Below are 14954 nucleotides of genomic sequence, written 5' to 3'. Positions count from 1 at the left end.
CAGGGAAGGGCTAGGAGTGGGAAGGAAGCGGCCGTGGCCTTAATTAAGGTACAGCCCCAGCATTTGCCTGGTGTGAAAATGGGAAACCACGGAAAACCATTTTCAGGGCTGCCGACAGTGGGGTTCGAACCTACCATCTCCCGAATACTGGATACTGGCCGCACTTAAGCGACTGCAGCTATCGAGCTCGGTCTGAAAAGTATTGACCTTAGGTAAAAAGTCTACATATGGACTTCTCTTAATTTTTCTCCATCTATCGTTCATCAGCTGTCGCTATAGTTGATGGAGTGGAGTACTGAAGATGCATGTCTTATATTAAGTCATTCAACTTAAGCGGAGACCACTCTGTTCAAAGGCATTCTTCAACTCTTCGAGATTCTATCGAAGCTCTGGTGCGATTTCTGCTATTAAGACAATGTAATTTGTATTAAGAAAATAAGGATGACGTGGAATAGCTGTCACTTAGTGTTTGGCAAGAAATTCAAGGACCGGTAGAAGAGTGTGTGGTCGTGCATTGTCATGCAAAAAAGAACCATTGTCTACAAGCTCAGGACCACGTATCCATGAAGTGCATGGCCCATGACGGAATACACTTAACAGAATAAAACTATGACGTAACGATTCCTGAAATGTTCAGCTCAAGCTACTCGTATGTCTTCCTTTCTGCGTTCCTTATGCATGAATTTATTGGTATCCCTGATAGCTCAAAAGAAGTATTCATGTCTTGCTGACTCAATCAGGTCAGAGGAGGCAGGTTGTTAGCCTCTCCTTGGGGGTACCGTGTTGCCGAGTTGAACTTTTCTCCGAATAGAAGAACATTGTTTTTTTTTTTTTTTTTTTCTAGTTGCTTTACGTCGCACCGACACAGATAGGTCTTATGGCGATGGCGACGATGGGATGGGAAAGGCCTAGGAGTTGGAAGGAAGCGGCCGTGGCCTTAATTAAGGTACAGCCCCAGCATTTGCCTGGTGTGAAAATGGGAAACCACGGAAAACCATCTTCAGGGCTGCCGACAGTGGGGCTCGAACCCACGATCTCCCGGATGCAAGCTCACAGTCGCGCGCCTCTACACTCACGGCCAACTCGCCCGGTACACACAATTTTGTTTTCATTTGATTGTGTTATTGTTCAGTTTGATGCCGTGAGGTATTATTTATTCTTTGTTCATTTTGATATCTTCTCTCCGAGTAGGAGAATAAGCCTTGTATTGATCTGATTGTGTTATTGTTTAGTTTTTACATAAGGGAAATAACATCTAAAATTGAGCAGGCCAGGAAACAATTCATTACCATGCAGAAATTATTTGTAAGTCTGCAGCTACGAAACCGCATGATCCGCTGATAGATATTGCCTATTCTCCTATATGAACGTGAAAGCTGGACCCTCGATTCAAACACTGAAAAACGTATAGATGTCTTTGAAATATATCTGTATCGCAATCACTTCCGCGTACCTTGGATATTGAAAAATTCAAATATCGAGGTCCTTCATCAGAAGACAAAGCAAAAAGAACTCTCGCTTATTATAAGACAAAGGAAAACACAATACTTAAGACATGTTATGAGGGGCGAGCGGTATCAATTATTACACACAATTATTGAAGAAAAGATACAAGGTAAACGGACCGTTGGTAGACGGACAAATTCATGGCTAAAACATTCGAAGATGGCACAGATGTACATCACAAGAAGAAGAAGAAGAAGAAGAAGAAGGGAAAGAGTTCAAGAAAGCTAAATTTAGCTTCATTTCTTATTTTAAAATGTTGGAAGTATGGAATATTCCAAACGACTATAAGATAATGGCGTATGGCCTCCGAAGAAGTCTGCCGCAGGTCTTTCGAGCTGACACCCACGGGCGACCTGCGGTCTGTGAGGATGGGGTCCTATTTAGGATGAAATCTAACGTCGAAGACGGCACAAAGACGCAGTCCCCGAGACAGAGGAAATAACCAATGAAGGTTAAAACCCCGAGCCGGCCGGGATTCGAATCGGGATCCCTTGGACCAAAGGTCAGCATGTTAATCAGTTAGCCACGGAGCCCGACTCCAATATGACAGACCGAAGAATTTTTTTTAAAAAAACCTATATTATATCAGAGACTAGCACGTAAACATCTAAAAATGACAACGTATCTTCTAAATTAAATTTATTGAAATGCTGACATGTAAAGACATAATTTAATAGTGTTGTGGATGGAAATGATGCATTTTTACCACATATACACTGACTGACAGAGCAAATGCAACACCAAGAAGGAGTGGTCAGAACTTTATGCCAATTGCAGGGTAGACTGACGTCACTGAGGTATGCTCATGATGTGAAATGCGCCGCTGTGCTGCGCACGTAGCGAACGATAAATGGGACACGGCGTTGGCGAATGGCCCACTTCGTACGTGATTTCTCAGCCGACAGTCATTGTAGAACGTGTTGTCGTGTGCCACAGGACACGTGTATAGCTAAGAATGCCAGGCCGCCGTCAACGGAGGCATTTCCAGCAGACAGACGACTTTACGAGGGGTATGGTGATCGGGCTGAGAAGGGCAGGTTGGTCGCTTCGTCAAATCGCAGCCGATACCCATAGGGATGTGTCCACGGTGCAGCGCCTGTGGCGAAGATGGTTGGCGCAGGGACATGTGGCACGTGCGAGGGGCGAGGGGTCCAGGCGCAGCCCGAGTGACGTCAGCACGCGAGGATCGGCGCATCCGCCGCCAAGCGGTGGCAGCCCCGCACGCCACGTCAACCGCCATTCTTCAGCATGTGCAAGACACCCTGGCTGTTCCAATATCGACCAGAACAATTTCCCGTCGATTGGTTGAAGGAGGCCTGCACTCCCGGTGTCCGCTCAGAAGACTACCATTGACTCTACAGCATAGACGTGCACGCCTGGCATGGTGCCGGGCTGGAGCGACTTGGATGAGGGAATGGCGGAACGTCGTGTTCTCCGATGAGTCACGCTTCTGTTTTGTCAGTGATAGTCACGCAGACGAGTGTGGCGTCGGCGTGGAGAAAGGTCAAATCCGGCAGTAACTGTGGAGCGCCCTACCGCTAGACAACGCGGCATCATGGTTTGGGGCGCTATTGCGTATGATTCCTCGTCGCCTCTATTGCGTATTCAAGGCACGTTAAATGCCCACCGCTACGTGCAGCATGTGCTGCGGCCGGTGGCACTCCCGTACCTTCAGGGGCTGCCCAATGCTCTGTTTCAGCAGGATAATGCCCGCCCACACACTGCTCGCATCTCCCAACAGGCTCTACGAGGTGTACAGATGCTTCCGTGGCCAGCGTACTCTCCGGATCTCTCACCAATCGAACACGTGTGGGATCTCATTGGACGCCGTTTGCAAACTCTGACCCAGCCTCGTACGGACGACCAACTGTGGCAAACGGTTGACAGAGAATGGAGAACCATCCCTCAGGACACCATCCGCACTCTTATTGACTCTGTACCTCGACGTGTTTCTGCGTGCATCGCCGCTCGCGGTGGTCCTACATCCTACTGAGTCGATGCCGTGCGCATTGTGTAACCTGCATATCGGTTTGAAATAAACATCAATTATTCATCCGTACCGTCTCTGTTTTTTCCCCAACTTTCATCCCTTTCGAACCACTCCTCCTTGGTGTTGCATTGTCACTGTCAGTCAGTGTATTTGCTTGTAATGTTAATCTGAATCCCGAAAGTTCCATACAAATCTCATAATGATGTGAGTATGCAGCAATCCTCAATTTTACCTGTTGACCCGGTAAATAGTTCTCGACAGAAATCTCTCTCACTATATGTGGTGGAAAATAATGTCTTTGAAAACAGCCCAGTGCTGGAAATTCCCCCGTCTTTCAAAAAGGACTTATTTATAATAATACTAATACCGGGCGAGTTAGCCGTGCGGTTAGGGGCGCGCAGCTGTCAGTTTGCATCCGGGAGATAGTGGGTTCGAACCCACTGTCGGCAGACCTGAAGATGATTTTCCGTGGTTTCCCATTTTCACACCAGGCAAACCTTAATTAAGGCCACGGCCGCTTCCTTCCCACTCCTAGGCTTTTACTGTCCCATCGTTGCCATGAGACCTATCTATGTCGGTATGACGTAAATCAGCTTGTAAAATAATAACAACAGCAATAATAATAATAATAATAATAATAATAATAATAATAATAATAATAATAATAATAATAATAATAATAATAGCTTTAAATCTCGCTAACTACGTTTACGGTTTTCAGAGAAACCAAGGAGCAGGAATTTTGTCCCGTAAAAGTTCTTTCACGTGCCGGTAAATCTACCTCAAGGATCTGTGCTCTCCCCAGTGCTGTTACATTTATATATTGCAGATATACTTTACAGTACATCACGGCAATTTGCTTATGCTTACGATCTTGCAATAGTTACTCAACAATCGACTGTAGATGAGACTGAAAACAATTCTGAATAGAGACCCTGACATTTTGTGTGAGTACTTTGATAAGTGGTGTCTAATTCCAAGCACCAGTAAAACAGAAACTTGTTTCCTCCATCTAAATAACAGACAAGCAAACATTAACTTGAAGGTATCACTCAATAACTCTCCTCTGCCGCATAATCGCAACCCCAAGTACCTTGGAGTAACTCTTGATCGGACACTATCACTCATGAAACATTTAATGAATAGCGCCGCTAATCTCACGGCAAGGAAAAAAAAAAGTCATTCAAAAACTTGCGGGATCTTCATAGGGAGCCTTGGCATGCACTCTTCTGCCGTCAGCAATGGAGATGGTATATTCTTCAGCTAAGTAGTGTTCTTCTGTTTGGCTGAATAACCCATGTGTTAAGAATACTGACACAGTCCTGAACCAGTCAATGCGCATTGTCAGCGGTACAGTCAAATCTACTCCACCACCTCCAAAAATGCGAAGACTAAATAATCTGGTTCGTGAGTTTAGGAAAATATGAACGAACCCAGCTCTCCCCATCGATGAAAACCTGGCTGTTAGTTTGGACGTCTGAAATCAAGATCTCCTTCAGTTCAACCTGCCAGGAAACTCATCAAGAGGTCCGATACTGGACTTTGTGAGTGGCAACTCGAGTAGAACATCATAGCTCCAATTGAGTGGCGGCCTTATTTCGTGCTCGGCATTCACCGGCTGGCTATAATCTCCCAAGAAAAACCTGGGTTGCCCTCAGTAGAGTTCGCACCGACCATTGGACGGTGTAGCTCATTGCTACATAAATGGTGTTTGGGATCCTGCCCTGAGTGAGACTGCTGTGAGGAAAAGCAGAACATCCAGCATATTGCTACTGAATGCCCAAGGAAATCATGCCTGGGGCCAGTGGAAGATTTATGTGGGCTACTAATGAGACTATTCGGTGGCTGGACAATTTAGATTTAAATTTATGAACTCTCCATGAGTTTGGTTGATTTAGTGTTTTTGCTTACTCCTTTATTATGTCTTTTATATTTGTATGTAACTTAAAACACTGTGTACTAACCATAAGCTAAATAAATAAATAAATAAATAAATAAATAAATAAATAAATAAATAAATAAATAAATAATCTACCTGCATAAGACAGGCGTATATGAACACCTTCAAATCCCATTGGATAGAGTCGGAATTGAACCCGCCAACTTACGCACAGAACGCCAGCGCTTTGCCGTCAAGAGTCCGGCTAGGTCTGTCTCATGCTGAACTGTGGATGCCACCCTCCAGTACTGTGGCCAGTAATAGCTCATGTCCTAAAATATGGCCTGCCCAAGGGTGTCGTCTCGTTTAAATCGTGTTCTACTATTTGCTTTACGTCGCACCGACACGGATTGGTCTTATAGCGACAATGGGATAAGAAAGGCTTATGAATGGGAAGGAAGTGGCCGTGGCCTTAATTAAGGTACAGTCCCAGCATTTGCCTGATGTGAAAATGGGAAACCACAGAAAACCATTTTCAGGGCTGCCGACAGTGGGGTTCGAACCAACTATCTTCCGGATGCAATCTCAAAGATGCGCGCTCCTAACCACACGGCCAACTCGCCCGATAAAATCGTGTTCCGGAGACTGTATAAGCTACTTCTCCAATCCCCCGAAGGATCTCTTTCATTAGTCATTCTGTTTATCCATAATATTCTGAGCATCACAAGATAACACTACAAATGAAAAGCCTCTATTCTCGTCCCCTGTTGGAACCAAGGGTCAATGTTTTACTGCCATGGAGTAGTGCACCAGACGGTGGTCTTGGGGAGGTGCTGCCTTAATCTCTAGCTAATGTTGCTCTTTGGGAAGAGTGTTTCTGTACTGAAGCCAGCTTGACCAGGTTGATTCTGCTTACAAAATCTTTCTTACAACGTCTATCGGATGATATCTTGATTTCAAGATAGGTAAACTCCTCGACGTTTACCATCCACAAGCATGTCGGTTTCATCCCGTGCCTGCTCATCACAAGGATTTTGGTCTTGTCCATGTTAACAGTTATATTGTATCTGTTACATACAACTGATCGTACTAGTGGGTAGGATAGAGAGACATGCTCGGAAGAGATGATCCTGAAGACAGGATCTGTCTGCCACCTGGGCGACAGTCCTCAATGCAGATCAGTGGTAAATGAAGGAACCTCCGAGACTGGATTAATGTCCACGATACGGCACCTCTGACATGGAAAACACAAAATAGGAAATATTACTTCATGATGGTCACCGTCCATCTGAGACGATACGGCACCAAAAGCAGAAGAAGAAATGTTACTGCAAGAGACTACTAAATTGCTCAGGATGAATATTAATCTCTCTTCACGTTCCTGCCGTAACGCAGGGAAATTGCTACAGAATTATACATCCACAACGTCATTTCCTAGGGATGCACCATTCAGTCCCATTGAGTAGTCTACGTGCACTGTTAAGTACAATATACGATAGGATCCAAGAAATGTCTTTATGGGTAGGCAACTTTCGAGAAAAATGGAGGAATACTGACAACATATAGCTAGAATAAGAACTCTCGTTAGGACAAACTGTTGCGTGTACAAGGAGTTGCCGTTTAAGCGAAAGAATAGTGACAGACCCGAAGAATCTAGAGCAGGGCCTCTCAAATGCCCAAAATCTCACGCGTGCAAACTGAGGCGCAGAGTTCCTGTCCATAGCGTTGTTTCGGGGCGCCTCGGCTAAGCTCGGCTCAACTCGCCTCGGATTAGGAGCGCTACGGAGCAAGTGAGGAAGAGGGAGACAGGCGTGGAGAAAGAGCGAGACAGCGCTATTGCTCCAAATCGAGTAGTGGGGGTCTGCACTCTGGTCAACCAAGCGAAGTCGTCTTTTGCACCGTGCACCCTGCAATGCACTGGTGCATGCACCCTGAGAAGCCCTGACCTAGAGCGTGCTTGTGGAGTCCCAAGTCAGATCGTTCAGGACACTACACGTGAACGTGAATTGATGGCTTACCGAGGTTCCTAGAATGACTTACCTTCTAGCAACTCCAAAAGCTCTAAACTGATCAACAAGCTACCACAGTTTCTTCAGAGATGGTCTTATGTATTGTATGTACTTACTCATTATCTACATTACTATTTTCTACCGTGTATTTTAGTGTAGACTTACCATGTGTATGTGCTCGGTGAAAGAGATTTCGATTCTCCGATAGGCCGGGGATATTTGTTTGGTTGTAATTCCCCCTCAGAAACATAATCGTCATCCTGTTAGACCTTCGAGAGTAAAAGAAGAGTCTAAAATAACGCATAGGCAGCCTAGATGGCGCTAGATTAAAATAACAGCACACAACAGCTTAAGATTTATTATTATTATTATTATTATTATTATTATTATCAGTAGTAGTAATATTAGTATATCCATTTATCGCTAATAATAATAATATATGACATTTTGTATGCTACCATAACATTTACTACCGTATAATACCTGACGCTATAGTTAGTGAAACCGAAGTCGCCATAACAAAGTTTTCCTGTACTTGGACCTAAAGACTTTTACGCCTGAGTTTTTCTTTTTTTTAGATTTTGCTTTACGTCGCACCGACACAGATAGGTCTTATGGCGATGATGGGATAGGAGAGCGCTAGGAGTGGAAAGGAAGCGGCCGTGGCCTTAATTACAGTACAGCCCCAGCATTAGCCTGGTATGAAAATGGGAAACCAGGGAAAACCATATTCAAGGCTGCCAACAATGGAGTTCGAACCCACTATCTCCCGGATGCAAGCTCACAGCTGCGCGCTCCTAACCGCAGGGCCAACTCGCCCGGTCGCTGCCTGACATTAGAGTGCATAAGTGAAGTAATAAATGTTATAAAATAAAGCGTTGGGGCTTGTCAACAGTGACAGATGGAGAGAACAAGGAATTTCTCTGAACGCCAACCCCGAGTTATGAATATTCAAATCAAATTCAGCTACTTCGGTTCTTAGAAAATTCCAGTCCAAAGTGATGTCTGAAATGACGTTACACTCGAGGTAGATATACTTAATAACGAAAATCCACTTTCTTTACAAGGAAGAATTTGCTACCACACAATACCTGGATGTTTCGACTTGGTGTCACTGAAACCGATGTCGCCATAACAAAGTTCCTCTGCATTTGGACCCACGTCCCACCCACGTATTGTTATTTCGAGAGTGTCAAGGTCGCGGCTGTCTGCCCACACCCCACCCAATGTGGTGGTGTTGGTGTTGTTGGTCCAGCAGCAGTGGGCGCACCCCCTGAGGCGCTAGTGATGCTAGTCAGAACTGATTAAAACAGGGGATCACGACCAGATAGTGAGGTGGAGATCAGACAGGTAGTAATTAAAATCTACTGTTTAATTACACTCTCTGTCTAGGCGAGAAAAGAGTGATTTACGAAAACGTTACGTTGTGTAACCATACCGCTATATCCTACGTACCATACTGGACAGCCAAAGTAGTAACATCTAATTCTTAGGTGATTAATAATACTGGTCAACGGTATGAGAAGTCTCTAGATCTAGCTCCTTGGCTGAAAAGTCAACTAGTGGACTTTGGTTAAAAAAGAGCCCTGAGTTTGATTCCGGACAGGGTCGAAGATTTAAACCACGTTTAGTTCAAGGACTGCTTGTTTGTGGTCGTCTTCCTTTACACACAACACACCACACTACAAAGAAACACTAAAACAAGTAGTTGTGAATACCTCCCTTCAAAAGGCGTTGGAATCAAGAAGGGTATCCGGCCGTAAAACACGGCTTAAAATACGTTAATGCCCATTAATACCAACGCCGGAACCGAGAAAGAAGACCACGGAAGATGAAGAAGAAGAACAAGAAGAAGCAGACATGGAGTTCGTTCCCTCGGTTGAATGAGGCTCGGAGTACTGAGTTCTATTACCGACAGTTGGCGTCAGTTAAAGGCACCTCGCCGTAAATTGGACCAAGACCGCATGTGTGACACAGGTGGTTATTATTATTATTATTATTATTATTATTATTATTATTATTATTATTATTATTATTATTATTATTTACAATCTGCTTTACGTCGCAGCGAAACAGGTAGGTCTTATGGCGACGATGGGATAGGAAAGGCTAGGAGTGGGAAAGAAGCTTTTTTTTTTTGCTAGTGGCTTTACGTCGCACCGAAACAGATAGGTCTTATGGCGACGATGGGATAGGAAAGGCCTAAGAGTTGGAAGGAAGGGGTCGTGCCCTTAATTGGGGTACAGCCCGAGCATTTGCCTGGTATGAAAATGGGAAACCACGGGAAAACATCTTTAGGGCTGCCGACAGTGGGATTCGAACTCACTATCTTCCGGATGCAAGCGCATAGCCGCGCGCCCCTAACCGCTCAGCCAACTTGCCCGGTGGGGAAGGAAGCGACCGTGGTCTTAATTAAGATACAGACCCAGGATTTGCTTGATGAGAAAATGGGAAACACGGAAAGCCACCTTCAGGGCTGCCGACAGTGGGATTCGAACCCACTATCTCCCAAATGCAAGCTGATAGTTACGTGACCCAAACCGCGCGTTCACTTGCTCGGTGATTGCTGTTTTAAGAGGAAGCGCAACTGGGCAACCATTCGAATCAGAAGAAGAAGAAAAAAGAAAGGTCCGATTCTTCGAAGAGTGAAAGTATCGGCAAAATGAAATGAAATGGTGTATGGCTTTTAGTGCCGGGAGTGTCCGAGGACATGTTCGGCTCGCCAGATGCAGGTCTTTTTGATTTGACGCCCGTAGGCGACCCGAGCGTCGTGATGAGGATGAAATGATGATGAAGACAATACATACACCCAGCCTTTGCGTTAGCGAAATTAACCAATCATGATTAAAATCCCCTCCCCTGCCGGGAATCGAACCCGGGACTCCTCTGACCAAAGGCCAGCACGCTAACCATTTAGCCATGGAGCCGGACATCGGCAAAAGAAAGCTAAGGACCACGAAGGGAGCGAAAATGAAAAGACTTCCTAGGCCTCGCAAATCAAATAGTATAGGGGTCAGGAAAAAAAACGAATTGGCCAAGGGAGGTCGGACAGGAAAGATGAAAACAAGAACGCCGGCACAAGTAAATGGAAACAATGCCAGACTGAGCTAGGACCCCGTGATCGCTTGTAACCTGAGAACTCATGTGACCCCCGTTCAGTCGCCTCTTACGGCAGGCAAAGGATACTGTATTCTACCATCCCCAGCCACAGGGAGGCATATGCGACACACATCGCACCAGCGACCCTACCAGAGAAAAGGAAAACAAGAAAGTACGGTATGGCTCTCTAGACTAAATTCACCCGGAAATGCATACCGTGCAAGTTCAACGCGCTCCGAAGCACTGACTGCACACATCAGTAGCTGCAGCTCAGGTGTGTAGAACAACTCCAGTCATTACCAGACATGGCGGCTACAGTTCGGGTGTCTAAACTGAGTTATTTCAGTTCATCATTTGGAGGAGAACATTATTTTTGTGTAAAAAAAAAGTTCGTGTCATCGTCCCGAGGTGGTGCAGCTCATTTTAGCCACAACCCCAATGGAGCTGACCTGCATGTAGGCCTACTATTTTAACCACATTCCAGCTCTTCTTCCATTCTTAAATTTCTAACAGTACCAGGAATCGAATCCGGGCCTCCGAAGACAGCATCTAATCGCGCTAACCGTTACGCTATGGAGGCGGACATTTTTTCTATGATGTTATAATACAATCGCACTAAAAAGAGGCTTAAAATTATAATAATAATGTTATGAGTTTTACGTTCCACAAACTACTTTCGCAGTTTCAAGAGACGCAAGGCGCCGGAATTTCATCATCACGAAGGAGTTATTTTTCGTGCCGGTAAATCGACCATCTCAGCCCGGATGCCAATTTCTATGTTCTCTACGCACGGTTCTCATGCATTTCAAAGACAGCCATGACAGTAGACCAACTGGCAAAGCAAAGCATTACAGAAGGCCAGTTCCAAACACTACCCCTACCATACACGGACTTCCAAAGCCACATCAAGGAACAGGCTTACAAAGAATGGTCAAATTACTGGGCAACAACTCAACTCATCAAAGGGCAAGCATTACGCCGCTATCCAGAGACACATCCCACAGACACCATGGTTCAATCTACTATCTTTAACTCGCCGCCATATCATGTCAATTATCAGAATGAGACTTGGATATGTATCTTAACCCCAGTTATCTATTCAGACTCAAAGTTATAGACTCCCCAAATTGTCCCTCTGACCCCAATCAAGAAGCAGACCTCAACCATACAACTTTAGGATGCACTAGATACAAATCACCAGTAACCAATTTATATCAAACGCTTATACAACTCAAAGTTCTACTTCCCACTTCCGTTTTGTCGTTGTTGAGCAGCCATGACATCCGTATATATCAAGCAATAGCGAAATTTTTAAGTGAAATCAATTTAACATTGTGATACGTTTGTTCTATAGTCTGTATGTTTTCATCCGACCCACGCTCCTGTACCCTGGCTTTCTATCACCAATTAGTCACAATGACATGAAAGGTCCCATGCTGTAAAGATGTTGCTCTTTGACCTTCTTGTTTCTTAAATGTACAGTATGGTCTTACGGACCAAATGCCAAAATGTTTATTTAAAAAAAGACAGCCATTTCGAAACATGGCTTTATTAGCGTTAAACGCGATAAGAAGAGAGATTTCTTGTCCAGTACCGCATGCAATACTTGAAAAATGATACGGGATTAGGTAAATACTATATAACATACCTACCACCTTTCAGAATATCGTGGGCTTGACAGCGTACTAGCACTGTTACTAGTTTCTCACCAAGGCAGTTGCGGTTCGAATCTCGGCCGTCGGGCTGAGTGGCTCAGGCAGTAGAGTGCTGACCTTCCAAGCCCAAGTTGGCATGTTCGATCTCGACTAGGGGGAGGCACTGTCTCGCAAATTGTCTTTGGTAGCACGCTTTGTGTGCTGCAAGTGTGCCCTCAAGGTTTTATTATACAAAATATTAGGGCGCAATGGCCAGTCAATCTCGAAATAAAACGCTCCAATGTATACATATTAAGAAGTAGCTGAAGCGATGCCGGTCAGCCTTCATGAACACGACGTTTCGGGTTCGATTCTCCATTCATGCATTTTTCTTTACCCGAATAGTTATCTCATGAATTATATTCAGCAGTCTTTAAAAAAATCTCAAACGCTTATTTTTGAAATTCATAAAGATTTCACAAAACTTCAATATCGAACACTGTTTTCCAAATATAGGTTTAAATTGAAATATTTATGTGGTATTGTATACAGAATATTCACACGAAAGGAAATGCGTACAGTTCTCTACACACGCTGCATGTAAATACTTTAATTTAAAAAAATTGGAAAATAATATTTAATTTGGGGGGGGGGGGAATATTGATGTAAGTTTAGAATAAACAGTTGAAAATGTTGAAGGAAAGAATGTTGCATAAAATTGATGAAGTAATTATTCGGTTAAAGGAAAAATTGAATGGATGAAGAAACGTCGTGCTTGTGAAGCTAGAACGCTACTGCCACAGCCTAATCGACAAGTTGAGAGTGAAAAAAAAAAACTCACACTTTTTAATATGTAAACTGCTATGAATACGTTAGAGGGTTTTGTTTGGAGACTGGCTGGCCAATGCGCCCTAATATTTGAATAAATAATACCCTAAGGGTAAATACCACCACACGAAGATTGCTCTCAAAATCAATTTCCCATGTAGTGCCTTCCCTAGTCAGTCCGCTAGTACTCGTGTCGGTACTCGGCAGATCTACTGGCACGTAAATGAACTCATGCGGGACAACATTCCAGCACCTTGGTGTGTCCAAAAATCGCAAAATTGGCTAGTGGGAAGTAAAACCAATTACAGAGTTGTATCATTGTTATAATCCAGACCCTAGAAAGCGAGGAAGTATAAAAACTAAAAGACATATTTCTATGGTTCGGGTGGCTGGAGGCTATGCCCAGCCAATCTATGTAGGCCTATATAAAAATGAATGTTTGTTTGTATGTCTCGAATGGACTCAAAAACTACAGCAGCGATCTGCCTGAAAATTTCACAATTTTTTCTTATTACTCCTGGGAGGGTTTAGGAAGTGATTTGAACGAAATCTGATGGGTAGTTCGGCATAGGGAGTGAGAAGGGTGGGGGGGAAAAAATAGGGGAAGGTAAGTAAACCGCATGACAAGTATGATCAGTGGGTTGCCTAACCAACAGTATGTAAAGACAATCGTGTGTTTCTTAAAACTCATATTCTTCTTCTTCTTCTATATATGGTATATAAAAATGAAAGGTCCAAGGTCAGTCCCCATGGCATAGGGGGTGAGAAGGCGTGAAGAAAGAAAATGTAGAAAATAACAGGTATTACGGATGAATGTATGCGTATGTTTCAGCATAGCTCTCAACCAAACTAGATACTGTACCAATATAACTTACCATCTGGAAAAATTACTGTAGGGGCAAGAAACCCCTAGCATCACCAAAAGGGTCAAATATAAAACCCCGAAAAATGACCGATATCAGTGGCGAATTCATAGTCTTTGGGGTAGCTGAGATGAACCGAGACACTCTGGATGCAGTTTGAGCCAAAGTTCATTCCCAATCGGGATTGGGGTTAAAAGGGGTGAAAAGAATGTCCAAAATGACTGAGATCATTGATGTATGTGTGCACGTTCCAGCATAGCTCTCAGCCAAACATGATACTCATATGACTTACTGTTAGGGAAAGAAAACTGTAGGGTAGGACACCCCTACGGGCGGGGGTGGAAAGGGGGTGAAATATTAAAATAATAGAAAACGACCAATATTAAAAGTAAAAACGATGTGTGTTAATAAATACAGTTTTTCTTTTGCATTTGATTAACCGGTTTAGAAACATCTAACGCGGCTGAATTAATAAACGCGGGCGAAGCCGTGGGCACCCGCTAGTCTCGAAATAAAACGCTCCATCCATGCACTTTTTCTTTACCCAACTAGTTAATTCATGAATTATATTCAGCAGCCTTTAAAAAAATCTTAAGTGCTCATTTTTGAACTTCATAAATATTCTTCGAAAGAACTACAAGCTTGCCGCAACAAGATTTTACGGGAACATCACTACAGTCATTCACCAAGAAAGCCTTGCTGTATACGATTACATCAGGTGATAACGAACTCAGATAATCTTACTTGCTGTATCTACGTCCCTTCAGAATCTTGACATAAGACTTTAGAATAGCATGACGGTAGTTTTGTAAAGTAGCCTTACTGTGAGAAATTACATTCCTCCACTACCGTAAATACTGACCTAATTCTAAACCTAATGAGAGCTAGTACCCACTGATGAAACATGCACATCGTAACAAAATGTACTGACTCTATTACGCACTTGCCTCTTGTAAAACGAAGTTCAGTCTTTGAAATTGAGACCGAGGTAGATTATGAGTACCTGCGCGCTCATACATTGGACAGCCAATCACAGCTACTAACCTCCCACCACCAAGCCAGACAAGCCCCCAACACCGAGCCCCCAGCAGACAGCCAATCAGGGCCTCCATACATTTCTAAATCCAACGGATATAAAGGCAAGAG

The sequence above is a fragment of the Anabrus simplex genome, chromosome 8 (assembly GCF_040414725.1).
Source record: "Anabrus simplex isolate iqAnaSimp1 chromosome 8, ASM4041472v1, whole genome shotgun sequence".
NCBI lineage: Eukaryota > Metazoa > Arthropoda > Insecta > Orthoptera > Tettigoniidae > Anabrus > Anabrus simplex.
The sequence above is the reverse complement of the archived record's forward strand: the minus strand, read 5'-3'. Positions refer to the sequence as shown.